This window comes from Lichenostomus cassidix, chromosome 2 (genome assembly GCF_008360975.1).
Source record: "Lichenostomus cassidix isolate B80296 chromosome 2, HeHo_3.0, whole genome shotgun sequence".
NCBI classification, from domain to species: Eukaryota; Metazoa; Chordata; class Aves; order Passeriformes; family Meliphagidae; genus Lichenostomus; species Lichenostomus cassidix.
The window spans coordinates 48892360-48907138 of NC_139482.1; the positions used below are offsets into that span (position 1 = coordinate 48892360).

Genomic DNA, 14779 nt, shown 5'->3' on the forward strand with positions numbered 1-14779 from the left:
GTACAGTTTGATGCTGCTGCTTTATCCATAGCATATGAATTGCTCTGTAGCAATTGCCCTAATTGGCGAAGAGATGCTATATCAAACAAATCAAAAATCAGCAAAGGAAGTGATAAGGCAGCTAGTTGTTAGTTGCATTAAATCTGATGGTCCTCTTGCCTTAAGTTTTATTTTATCACTCAGATCCAATCCCATTTTGATATTCCTAACATAATTTTTTGGTGACATACGGTAAGGACTAATTATTTTATCACCGTTGTCTTTCGACCACAAATTTCAGGAGTGAGTATTATCAGTTACCAAAATGACGGAATGCAGAAAAAAAGGTATATGTCTGATTTGATCTAAATAATCCATATAGTTCTACTATCCATTTAGAAGAAATTGTAAAATTCTTATGACCTGTTAATGAAATTTCCCCTTAGCATCCCATAATCAAAAGTATGAGGAAGAATTCTTATTATTTCCTTCAAATTTGACACTCCTTTACTTTTTGTTTCAAAATTTAGAGGAATTATTAATCCTAATTTCCTCAATTTTAACTTGTATTTATGAGAGTTTTGTATTTCTCATATGTGAGGTGGGACCTGCACCAGAAGATACATTGATAGTGAACTCAGCTGGGCAGGGGCCATGCTTATCTTTGTGCTTGTAAAACCACAATCACAAGAATGCTCAATATCTTACTGCTGTTCCAATGCTAATGAAGAAAAACACACCTTCAGACCTCATTCTAGATGTGATACAGGTCAAGATGAAGAAGTTAGAGGCTGGAGAAGTGGGAAAACAGGTCTAAATCAATGCTGTTGGTACACTTACTTAGGGTAGGCACTTGTGTTTAGTGGCAATTACAACCAAGTTGCCTTTCAGCCACAAGCTGAAGATAGTGACTATGTCTGATTTTTGCTTGAGGAAAGGGTGCTGGCAAAATGGTCTAGAATAAGAAGAGCATCACATGCTTAGTGGCATATAAAAGAACATTGTAGATGTTTATAAAAAGATATTATACCAGACCTGGAAATTGTTGACCTAAGTAAATAATTTTACCTGCTGCATTGCTCAGCATGAGCTGGCAATGTGCACTTGCAGCACAGAAAGCCAACCTCATCTTAGGCTGCATCAAAATCAGCCTCAAGGCCAGCAGGGCAAGAGAGGGGATTCTGCCCTTCATACTCTGGGTGAGACCCCACCCAGAATGCTGCATCCAGCTCTGGGACCCCAAACATAAGGTGGTCGTGGACCTGTTGGAGCAAGTCCAGAGGAGGCCACAAAGATAAGAGGGCTGGAGCACCTGTCCTATGAAGACAGAGTGAGAGGACTAGAGTTATTCATCCTGGAATAGAGAAGGCTCCAAAGAGACCTTAGAGTACTTTCAGTACCTACAGAGGGCTACAAGAGAGGTGGAGAAGGACATTTTACAAGGTCATACAGTGATAGTACAAGGGCTACTATCTTCAAGGGGCTTGAAACTGACAGAGAGTAGGTTTATGTTACATATTAGGAAAAATTTTTTTGCTGTGCGAACTGTGGAACAGGCTGTCCAGAGAAGCTGTGGATGCCCCATCCCCAGCAGTGTGCAAGGTCAGGTTGAACAGGGTTTGAAGCTATCTGGTCTTTTGGAAGATGTCCCAGCCCATGACAGGAGGGTTAGAACTAGATCAGCATTAAGGACCCTTCCAACCCAAACCATTCTACAATTCCATGATGATTGTAAGTGAACTAGAGCCACGCAAACAGGGAATCCAACCAGCATTAGTGCAATATTTTCCATAAATGCTTACAAGAATATTAGCTATTATGTCAATTACAGCACAGCTTAGAATTTTCCTCAAGTCTCAGCAGGCTTCAGAAATATGCCACATAACTGATCACATAATGATAGAGCCTGTGCTTGTTAATAATATACCACAGAAGCAGGAACAAAACAGTTCTTCCCTGTCTCATGTCATGGTTTATAGTACTGGGTCTTCATATTAAGCACAAGGTATTGCTAGGGTGTTTTCATATATCCTATTAAAAATGTTATTATTTTTACTGCTCACACTATTCATATTGCAGTGGTTCTAGAAGATTTGCAAAACAGAAGAGCTTGTGGAAGACAGCAGCAACTTCTGGTTGGGTAGAAAATAGCTGAGATGCTATTAAAACATGTTTCCCAAAAGCTGAAGATCAGAATTAGTTCAAGATCTGTGAATACAAACATATGAAATGCTTTTTCACAGTGTATTGGATAAAAGTCCTTGCTGATTAGCTGTACTTCCATAGTACTGTGTACTGTATATTAGGGTGCAGTCATGTTCTACCTCCAGATACACACGGGACAATGATTGCAGAGGTGACTATCCCAAAAGAAAGCAAAGCATAAATGTGCAGTGCTATAGATTTATTGATACAAGTCAGGTGAATAGTAACCCCCAAAATGGCCACTTCTACTGTAAATAGGAGCATTTGTGAGAATATAAATTTATACCGTTTCCCCTCTATTGGTAATGGGGCAACTACGCATAAGAAGAAGTGGATGTAATACAGAATATTTTTGTAATTTAATCCTGGGCAGATTACACTGGTGAAAGGTTTTTACTGAAGCAAACATTGTGAGTAAGTTTCCAAAAAATCCAAAGTCATGCATAAGTGTTTGACTTAGATTTTGGCATCAAAAATCTGTAATGAACAGATTTCATTGCAATGTTTATGGTGGGCTGTCAGAAAAAAGTTCAGAGCCTTGAAGTCCATGGTGGATGGGGCTTTGAGCAACGGGTTCTAGTGGAAGATGTTCTTGCCCATGACAGAGGGGTTGGAACAAAATTATCTTTAAGGTCCCTTCCAATCCAAACCATTCTATGATTCTGTAATTCTGAGTTGGTTGAAACAAAGGAAAGGTTTGCTCTACTTTTGTTCAATGTCAAACTGTTGATGTTATGTACTAAATCATTAATTCTGCTTTACATATATAAATTATGGAGTTTTAAATAATTTTTACCCTTAGGAATGGAAAACAAAGTACCTGCCATACTGCATTAAAAGCAGATGACAAATCAAATGTCTGCTTTTTGTGATAGTGGACTAAATTTTGCCTTACTCTGCACTTACTCTTGCTATGAACATTTCCTTGAAGTGTCATAGGATTTCAGAAGCCCCAACAGGAGATGGGTAAAGTTCTAATGGTATCACATCTTTAATTAAATGTTTAAAAAAGAAAAGATTAATGACCTTGAAACAGAAGAGGTTTGTAATATAGCCTTCCCCTAACTAGGCTGTGGTTTTATTTCTTCTGAGTTTAAAATAATAAACAACTAAACTTAAATATGTGATTCTTTATTCATTCTGGAAGATAGAAGATTTTTTTATTTTACAAAGTGCTCTTACAGGCTTTGATTAAAGCCTAAAGATCTGAAAGTCAGAAAGTTTTCACTTGAATTCTGTATTACTAAATAATGCAAACATCAATCATGAGAAGTAGCAAAATAGATGAAAGATAATTGGGTAACTTTGAATCTCTAAATTTTTGCAATATAGGTTATACCTAAAGCAACAACTTTGTTTTATTCACTTCAAAACATTGCTTACTTTATTTAAAGCTTTGTATTTCATATTTTATAAAGAATTTTGTTCAACTTTGTCAGGAATTGAATCCAAATACTTTTTGAACCAAAGGACAGAGTAGCCTTCAAAGAGGCAAAAATTAATATTTGTCACTTGTTGGTAATTTACAATATGTAATTAATTTTTTTATTTGTTTTGCCTGTATATTCAATGCAAGAAAACTACCTTTTCCTGTTTATTACACTAAAATTACAAGGCTTGTCTTGAAAACTGCATGTATAACTTGAAGACTGCTAGGTATATTACACTGCAGATATAATTGTAGAAGATCCTTTCTAACTCATCATTGATATAGCAGGTACGTCAACAGTATTTTCTATTCTAAAATAGCTTATAAAATATTCAAATATAAATAATTTTACGTAGTTTGCAATATGTCTGGATGGAGGTAGGGAATTAGGTGGTCAGTCGTTATCTAGCATAATACTTGCTAGTACAGAGACATCACTTCCTGCTACATGGAACAAGCAGGACAGTAAATAAGATCCCAACAGAAATATCTCCACTTGGTAAATTTCCCTAAAAAACACTGCTGAAATTCAGTTCTGTCATTTAATTGATGATTTATACAGCAAGTGAGAGGTTTATTCCACTAAGTAATCCTCTCTATTGGCAGTGAAGCTTTTATTTTCAGCATTTCAGATGGGGAAGAGTCTGTAAGTTTCTGTTCAAATATCTAGAACTCCTTTCCTGCACAAAGCAGTGGTTTTTGAGAAGACAGTAAAATAAACTTTGTCCCTCTTATGGGCTGTGTACCTGTGCCCCACCAGAGACAAGCATGTTGCTCCTGTGTGGGGTGGGAAGCATCTGTCCTTTGGCTGGAAGGATGTCCCTCTGTTCCTGTGCCTGTAGCAGTGGCTGCCCAAACAGGCAGCTCGGCTCTTTAGTCACTACCAGGTTATTTGCCACCTACTCACTAATTCAGATACTGAATGTGCTCTGCCCACTCAGTAAAGTGGTGCTGAGGGGTTTTGAACAGAGGTGAATCGGAAGCCAGACACTTTTGAGCTTGTTTGCGTCAGCTGACCCTCCGTATCTGCATCTGTGCACAATGCCACTGTCACTGCCTAGATGGAATCTAGTATGTGACAGCACCTGGCACCCAGGGGAAAGAATTTGCCATTCTGCTCTGGACAGACAGAAACACACTGCTGAAAGGTACTAGGAGATGACAACAAGGGCTTAATTTTAGGTTCAAGGGGGATGACGAGCATGTAAGGAGGAAAGCTGTTAATTTAAATGTGTTTTAAAAGCTGTCAATTCAAAGTTCCTCCTAATAATGTGAGAATTGAATGATTCATTCCCCAGGAGCATGGTCCAGGAAGCATAGCTGTAGTCCTTATTCTCTGGAAACAACACATCCTATGCACAACACTTGGAGACCTTATAAAAAATGGGAAGATCAAACAAAAGATGGAAGACCCTGAGCTCAGGATTGTTCCATGGTCCATGCAGGGAGGAGTTTATGACTTTTCCCAGTTTAAAACATCTCCTTAACACACATACTGACGGGTTTGCAAAGAGCCACCTCTAATAATTTCTGAAAGCTGTGAAGATCCTCATGTCCTGCTGTTAAACCTGTCCATAATATGAGGTTTTTATCTTATGCATTCCAAACATAATGAATCAGGACAAAGTTTCTCTGTTACATAATGTAACAAATGCCAGTACAGGCAGCTCTTTTGAAAAGTTTGGTTCGACCACAAAAATCCGGGGATAAAGAAATGGCAGCAGGATTTGCTGACCACACTGCCAGAGGATTCCTTCTAAAAACGCTTGCTTGGCAATGTTGAAAGGAGAAATTATAGACAAACTTGAGCTAGTGCAATCTGAAAAGCAATAAGATGCAAAAGTGTTGTTTAGTCTTCTATTTCATAATTCTCCTGGCTGTATAAAAATGTGTGTGGTACAAGCAGGCAACAAAATGCAGCATTATAGTGTGATTTTGCACAAAAAAAATGGAAGGAAAGAATGAATTGATGGAGGGCATTTTTACAATACATGCCTTTTTCTAATTTTTGTTTTCATCAGGGGAGATAACTGTGGCTCACATTGTTTCTAATTGTGGTAGGACATCCACAGTCAGATGGATGTGGACTCCCACAGTCTGACTCAGACATTAAAGAGGAGAGTTTGAGATACTGGATGAGCCAGTTTGTGGTATGACACTGCACTTCAGCAACACCTTTGCAAAAGTTACATAAATTAAGGCAGATTTCAGTGCACCATTTGTCATATATGATTCATCCTGGCATAAAGTAGCTGGACAGGGCTTTACTAATGCCAGTATGTAATCATTACAGTAAGGAATTTATCATGCAAATTATATTTTACAAGCTCATGAGTTTATTCCTAATACTTACTTCATGGATTCCCTCTGCAGGTCCAGAAAGTTCTTGGTGTCATATACACAGACTGAAATCTTTGTAATGAGTTTCCTAACTAGTATTTTCTTCTGTGGAATCCAACAGTCAGCTGATTTGTATATGCAGTTTCCATTCAGGCCGATGTATAAACTGTAATGTTGCATTCCTTTCAAAGTATGTTTGTAGGCCTAGGTACTTCACACTGTTTCCTTTCAGATACAGAGGTGGTGACATACACAAATAAGATAATTCAAGGAACACGAGATATGTTACTCCTAGTTCCAGCATTATGTTTAAATAAATGCTTCATTACTATCCATTCTCCGTGCAAGCATTGACAGGCTTATCAGCAGCCACTTTCACAATCAGCTGGCACTACCTCCAACCTACTTAGCTAGGAATTTGACTATGACTAGGCAGAACTGACATCAAATTGCCCTTGGAATCATTCTAGGATAGCAGCTGAATTTCACAGAGTCAAAACCAAAGACTAACCTCTTCTCTATTGATACAATCCTTTGTGCTTCTGTAACTCTGATAAAACCAGATGTGTATGTGTCTGTTAACTTTCAGACTTCTGATCTTGAGTATCCTTTCTGTAACTCTATGTCATCGTGCACTTACAGCATCTACTTCCTCCACTTTTCACAGGCTTCAAAGGATGTACTTTGGATTGGTTAGCTGAATGTGAGTCATCTTAACAGGTCAATTCATTTTCCCATGGTGTGTTTTGTTCCACCTCATGCATGTCACTTTTTCCATTTTGCTCTTACCAGTATTACCTGCTTGGCATGGCAGTTTATCAGTGACTGGAGGGATGAAGCAGCTAAAGAATTTTTTCTTTGCTATGTAAATGACTCAATATGATTTTTCATTCAATGTACCTAGTGTTTATATGCTAATTCTTTAAATGTTATATTTTTTTGGCCAGAAATGTATGCAGTGATTCAATGGTAACTGTCTCACTCTGTATAAAACTCATAGACAAGGTCTAAATACATGCACATCAAAATAAATGCAAAAAAGATCACTCAGTAGAAGATGACAAATTTTACTTGAGATGTATTATTTGTTAAGAGCAAAGGTAAAAATTAAAGATGAAAACTTAAGGCTCACCAGATTATTTTTTCAGGAGTGCTATAGTTGTACCCAGTCATCTCCACTCTTGGGCTGTGACAGTTTGCCAACACCATATCTCATCACTGACAAACAAAAAGGTTGCTTCAGCTCATTTCCTCTCCCGTGTTTTTGTTTGCTCACATGGAATAACAAACCATATTTGAGAATAGCATATTTACCACATTATATGCAGGGGAATGGAGGAATTATGAATGGTGACTCTTTAGGAAATGCAAAAATGAATACTGTAAAGAATGGAGGACTGTAGGCAATTATTGGAAGCTGAGGTGATGACACAATACTTGTGAAAAAGGAGAAGCTTAAGATGTCCTGATTAAGGTGAGTGTAAAATTTTTAGGACTTTTGCATGTTCAATGAAGGACATAAGGAGCTTGATAAGGAGCATGGTATTACTTGCCATAATACCTAATAAATAACTATAGATGCATGGAAGGGTCTTTGCAGAGACTTAGGAACACTTTGTTAAGTTAGACAACAATTGAAGCAATTACATATTAATAGACCTGTTGTAAATGTACCAGAGAATTTATTTGCCAGAAGAACTCTCATGCTAGGCCCAGCAGGAGAACCAGGGATTTCTGTTACAGTAGAATTTATTAACATATTGTAGTCATTAGCTGTCCCTGACTCTCCTCTTCACATTCTACCTGCATGAGAAGAAGTCTTCCCCAAAAGATTAAGAAATTGCTAGACTGGTAATATTTGCTAAAGATCTTTCTGTGTGTGAGCCAGCATGAGAGCAGCTTGAGGTGTGGCCAGGATGTTCTTCAGTATCTGTCATGCGGTGTTGAAAAGTGCTATGGGAAACACAGCAGTTACAGTACAAGTTAGGGCAACTCTTAAGGTAGCTGGAATTTTTCCAGGAACCAAACTGGCCCATGGCAATTTTTGAATACAGATAAATACCTGTTCCTTGCATCTTCTTTCTGCTCTGTACTGAACCTGAAAGGAACTAAACTGTCTGACTGCCTCAGTTTCATGGTGTTGTCAATATTAGCACGCTGCAGAGAAAGAACACAACTGCATGAAATAGCGTCCAAGCAAAAAAAAGAAATTCTGTCTGAAGCACCATGTAACTGTAAAGATCTAACAGATGAAAATAGATGGAAATGTACAAGGTCACTTATTTAATGTGCAGTGATGAGATTCCTGAGGTGGCCCCAGCAGAAGTACTTCTCAAAGAAGATGCCTCTAGAAGGCTCTAGAAACACTGCTGCAAGCGAATTAGCTCTGCATTACAGCACAGAGGTAGCTGTCACACCATTGTCACTGTACAACATACCACATTGTCACCATCAAGGGGCAAAATGCACTTTTCCCCTTCTAACTTAAAAACTCACAGAAGGGAGTGAAAAAAGTTTTCAAAACAATTACAATGTGAATCACGTTTCCACTATTACCCTCAGCTTTGCCTAAATAAATAGGGGATACTGATAAAAATGATAGGGAGCTCATTTTTTCCTAGCCACAAGATAAAGCCAAAAGTAATAATATTCATGCCACAGTTTTGACTTATTTCCCAAGAGGAGTAGTGTATCTCTTGAATCTACTACAGCTGCAAATGCCATGCTGATAAAATTCATCTCTCAGAGTGAAAAGATTACACTGTACAAAGCTACTATGTAATTTAATATTGGATTTTCTCCTTGTTGCAGGATTAGCTCTCTTTTTATGGTTACTGACACATGAAATAAAGAACAGTGACCAAAACACATTTAAAATTAAGTCAGATTTTATCATATAATGGACTTTTATCAGAGTGGGGGGAAAACAGGGTTCATAAAACCAACAGCTAGTTAGTGGTTATGGAAAGAAAGTAAATCTGCAATTAAACTATAGTGGTGGTATGTGGCTAGCACAGTTTTTCCCATGAGAGGTTTTCTTGTGTTTTGTAAATAAAGATAAAGTTTGGATGTTTTGGAACAGTGTCCCAGAACTTGGGCAGTGCAGGCCTGGCCAATCAGGCCTGGGGGAAGGCTTCTGACTGACCAATCTGGGTGACTTTTGAGAACTCTATAAATGTGATGAAATCAAAACAATAAAGGTCATTCCTTCTTGCCACTGAGAACCGATGCATTCATTACTCTGCTAGCTGCTCAACAGCGACAGTGGTACATTAAATGAGAGTGAGTAATGGTAGCTGAACTTAGTTAATTACAGCTGGAAATATTTAAAATAGCAGGAAAAGTTTTATACTGAAACCATATGATGTGTTTTGTCATGATTATTCTCAGAAGGGCCACTGCTATACAACCCCTCAGGCAAAACACCTGCTGAGACCTATATGCTTGTAAAGAGAGATTACAGACACATTTTAAAGCTGATAAAGATTGGATTCAAGCAACGATTACATGGCTATTGCCTAGTTCTGTGGAATAAAATTTGCATTATCTTTCCTCTGTGGAAAAATATTGTTTGGATTAAATAGTCATTCACATGGACTACTGGACTCAATTATGGCTCAGGAAAACCTTTTTTGATAATTGTGTTCTTGGATTTTCATGTAATGGCCATGTCTCGGCATGGAAGGTAGAGTATATTTAAAACTATGGTTTGTGATAGAGGTTTTGTGATCTCAGCTGTATTTCCATACTAGACTGCACACTGCCTGAGGCCAGAATCCCTGACTGTGCGTGGTCAATTATTTATGCACACCCTGAGGCAGAGAGGGCAACCTCGTAAGGCAGCAGAGGATGCTCCTCACATGTCCACCAGTGCATGGAGTGAGGAGATCTAGGCCCTGCTGCAAGGACAACTACAGGGCCACACCACAGCGTGCACCACCAGCACCCACCTTCAGCTGCCACGTGCTTCTTCAGCTATTCTTGCAGCCCAGGTGGGCTATTCAGCTGTCCTGTTGCTGGGCTGACTACACATCGAGAAGGCACAGGAGAGGAGGTCACACCACACTCCAGCTCCAGAAGGGCCAGGTGCTTGGTGACTGTTGAAGCCAGAGTCTGCCCTGCACCTGCAGCGACAGTGTTGGTAGTAGACAAACACAGCCACAGCAGCTATACCTCTTTTCACTTTGGCTTTCACCTGCAGCTGCAGACCTTCCTCCAGCAATGCCAGCTGAACACCAGACCCTGGGATGCCAAGCACTGCCTAGCGAGATTCTCTGGAGCTGACTGTGACAGGCTCTGGCTACAACTTATGCTAATGGCAACAGGAAAAGTATTTTGTGTTGAATAACACTCCTTGAATAAACTCCTGGGCTGGCCAGGAATATGGTCACATAACCACACAAATACTGTGCATCCTGCAATGCTGCCGTGAAGGCAGCTTTTGGTCTGCACAAATATGCAACTTGAAACACACAAGGTTGCACAAATATGCATTCAGAAATGCTTTCAAAGCCAAAAGGTCTGATTTTTTTTTCTGATGTAACTGTAGTATATCCCTATGTATGGACATCCCTGGAAGCATGCTGCAGTCAGCAGTGTGAACATGGATAGAGTAACCTCAAATGCAGTATAGACATAGCCAGCGTATCTGCTTCATTCTCTAGGCTCAAGTTAGCACTTGAAGCAGCATCAAGATATCGATTACATTGCATCAAAGAAAGAAAATGTTGCTGGTCTAATCTGTCTCTGTGAAACCCAAGAGAGCACAGAATTTGTGAAGCTTCCAGGATCCCAGGGAAAAAAAAGTAGTGGTACAAAATGTGAGAAAGGTTGCAACTTTTCTGAAAGTCTTCTCATTTAGCAAAATCTGCTTGAATCTGTTAGTAAAATCTTGTTTAAAGTGTTTGCTAGAAGAAATAAAGTGGGTTATTGGACAACTCTTACCTTTTACCATACATGCTTCAGAAAAATAAGATTGGGAGAATGAAACATTTTCTGTTGAAGTATGTCTCAATTTTTTTTCCAAAAATACATATAACTGGATGCTAGTTTTGTAAATGTCAACATTCCCCAGGATTGCTTTCATAAATATGAGGAATTGTAGCCATTGCCAAGATGTGCTTCATTCCTATTTTTGGGCATACTTCAGAAGTTCATACTTAAGTAACTCACTGCACCCAGGGGAAGTTGTGCTTAGGTAAGAACTGACATTAAGCCTCATCATAACAGGATTTTCTGGATTTCTGAATCTCAATGCAAGTCTGCAGCTAAAGTTTTGAAACTAGTCTTTAGACTTCCAATGGTCCACAGCAAAGCCACAGAGATGAATAAAAGTGAACTGTGGGTGGAAAATCACATTCTATGCTGAAATTTTGGATGTTGTCATTTAGGTCCATCTCAAATCTGTAGTTTGGATGGACTGGTTCCACTGCTCTTACTCCTCCTTTGCCATGTACCTTTGTGACAGAAGTGGGACAGAAGTTCTACATTCAGATGTTCAAAGCATTTAAGACAAAAGTAGTTTATTTAAATTGCAACCAAGAGTTCAGAGACCACAAAAAATACCATTAAATCCACAATATGAGAATCCTTGGGTGCACTGCCCCAGCAGAGGCGTGACTGCCTGTGCTGGAAGCCAGCACAATGTGATATAGCTATGTAACCTGGGATCATATGGCTGTGAAAAGCAGGTGGGTGAGAAAGAGCTGTGAGAAGCCCCTTTGGAGGCCTCTTTGCTTCACTTGGGAGTGGCACTAAAGCTCCATCTGTGGCCCTGTGGTGTGCCCAAGCCATGTACCTCAGCAGAGGTCCATGGTGTGCCCAAATCAGACATCTGGGACCTGCCTTGTGGCCCTTGTGGCAGCTCCCCAGCTCTGGCTGACCCTGGACACTGCCAGGGCACTGCTCTGCTCACCTTGCTCAGGCACAGGGCACAATGAGACCCTGCTCCAGCTTGCTCAGTTGGTGGCTTTCCTTCCCTTACAAAGCAGCCTGCTCCAGCTGCAGTCCTTTCTGCAGTGACCCCTGTGCAGTTCACAGGATTTGATGTGAACTTACAAGAACATCCATCTGCCTGACACCAAGATCCTTGAATAAAAGTTACATTGTCAAGATCTAAGGACAAAGAACAACATTGTTTGATCAAAAAAACAAAAACCAAAAACCGCAAGCTACTAAATTGGTCATTAAATTTATATTATTTTAGTTGAGGCTGCACAGGTATACTTCCAAAAGGATCAGGCTGTAGATTGGTATTTAAATTAGTTTAAAATGAGCTAAAATGTTTAATGTAAGCAAGTATCTAAACTGAACAAAGTGAAAGTCTGGTTTTAGATTACTTTTTTAGCTAGTCACCCTCACTTCTATTAATTCTTGATTTGCTATGAGTATCTGGCATGACAACTATTAAGAGTCAACATAGGATGGTTCAGACATCCACTGCAAAGACAGGTGTGTACCATGCTGGGGGTGGTAGGGCTTTCCATCTGCTGTCACTCGCAGCACTGACATGCTTGCTCACTTATGCACTGGGTGTATGTTCTGGAAAATCCATAGCACAGGATATGTTTGTGTGCAGAAACACTCGTATGCAGAAATTTTGATTTCAATAGGAATTTACTTCTAAATAGGCTGGTTATTGTCTTTAAATGCTGGCAATGAATACAAGAATGTCTCTGCTATGAGTCATACAGTATTAAAAAAAAAAAGGAATTCATAATTGAGACATCACAGACATTATCATTACTCAGTCAAAAGCAGATTAAAAAGAGTCCGCTGTTGCTGCCACAAATTTGCATGATATTACTTGGGATTTTATATTTTAAAAAAAAGTTGAACTATAGTGTTGCCTATGATATATTTTTCATGACTTGTCTTTAGTGAAATAGGCCTCCAGACCTGCAGTATGGATAACTGAGTTCTCTAAGTGGAAAAATAGAGCCTCTGAAAGGGGAACAAAACCCCTATTCATAATCTGACTCTAAGAAATTTTGTCTCTTCAAAGTGCCTGTGTTTCAAATCTGTACATTCACTTCTCTAACCATTTTCATTCTAGAATGTAGAAATGGTTAAGTACCTAAATGTTTAAATAAAATATGGATAAATTGGCACCTAAGCATTGCCTTATGGAAGTTCTAACTGCAACTTTATGCATTAGGGCAAATGAATATAAAATTCCTTCTATGGGTGTGTAGAAAGGTATCTGCTAGCAGTAAGTAAATTAGAGTCATAGAATCATCTTAGGTTGGAAAAGAATTTTAAGATCATCGAGTTCAACCATTAACCCAGCACTGTCAAGTTCACTATTAAAATTAGTGGCTATAGGATTTATTTGGAAGTAAACTGAAAATATACATGACTTCAATAAACACCAAGGAAAAGTTGAAGGTTTTTCTGAACAATTACTTGAAATGCCTTGGGTTTTTAATTAAATTTGTGCTTTTATGTTTATATTAAAACTTCTTCTAATAATTATATTACATTTTAATTATAAGACACTTTTCTATTACTTCAAGTAATTATTATTTATTTCCACATGCTTTCTTTGAGAGATCTCATCCATACAAATTGCATCAGTATCTTATCCTCTTTCTGCAAGCAAATTAAAAAAACCCAAAAAACCAAAATAGCAAGTCCAATCCCTGACACTGGTCAGAGTCAAAGGATCTGAATCCAGTCTTAGTTTTCAAAAATTGCATGATTTTGAGCTGCTTGGATTCATGCAGTTTTGTAACTTGTTTCCCAGTTAGATAACCTTTAGATGTGACTAAAAGCTGTATTTTCTTGACAGTGGGATCTATTTATTGATCATTAAAACACGATGAATTCAACTACACATAATTTAAACAGTCCAATTCAGAACCCACATACACAAATGCAATCTTACTGTCTTCCCCCTTATTCTACCTTACTTTTCCCACTATTTTACTCGACTTACAGTACTATTATTTTCAGAGCAGTATTTATGGCTATCTATCTCATTTAAATATTCGTTCTAAAATGTATAATCCCACCTAGCTCAGGAGATTTGCCCAGGCTAGCACTTTAACCATAGGAAAACAGGGAGAACTGGTGCACTCTGTGCATTCTTCGAAGCAACCTTCACTTCGCCTTGCGCCGGCTGGTGCAGACTCCAAAAAGCCGTGACTCAGCATCTCACCGGAGACACAAGGAGCCAGCTGCAGAGACTCCACCACGGTGTGCCAAGGGCTTTGCAGGGTTTGTGACTGCTGCTTTAGCTGCTTTAGCCCGCGATGCTGCAGATGCTCAGCTCTTACCAGGTGAGGCACAGGTCAGGCCCCGGGGTGGGGGAGGCGGGGGAGAGAGGAGAATGGTCTGAATCTTTCTTTCTGAAACTCTCAGTACTTCCCCTGCACAGAATGGGTGACCGTTCTGAACTGCAAATAAATTTGATTAAAACACATCCTTGTACGGCACAGGCCCATACTAGTGGGTATGTGGTCAAAGCTGCTGATGGCTATAGTAAATACAGCCTGCTTTAAACAGCAGGTTCAGCAGCACCAGACACGAGAGACCCTGAACTATTCTAGAGAAGGACAGTAATTTACTTTTTTCAGGGTGAAATAATAAACTCATCCATTACAACTGTTTTTCCCCGGAATACAGATGAATACTTACATTTTTTTCACATGTATACTCATTTACAGGAGTTCCCCCCAAAATACCAATCGATCTTTGCATCCATACAAACCAGCAGGTTTCTATGTGAGAAGGACGGACAGCCAAGCAAAAAAATATGATACGCAACAACTGCTAGCTTGCCTTCTTTCTTTTGCTGCACAGCTTTATCAGTAATAGATATAGCAG

The 14779-nt window shown here is 39.1% G+C and overlaps 1 long non-coding RNA gene across 1 annotated transcript; it reads right to left on the minus strand.

Annotated features, from left to right (window-relative positions):
• Positions 1-7615: 7615 nt before the first annotated feature.
• On the minus strand, positions 7616-12072 carry LOC146441337 (uncharacterized). The gene is made up of 3 exons (XR_014849856.1): positions 12011-12072; positions 9904-10077; positions 7616-7906 (listed from the first exon to the last, which is right to left on the minus strand). It is a non-coding gene; the product is annotated as an uncharacterized LOC146441337 (long non-coding RNA).
• Positions 12073-14779: the final 2707 nt, after the last annotated feature.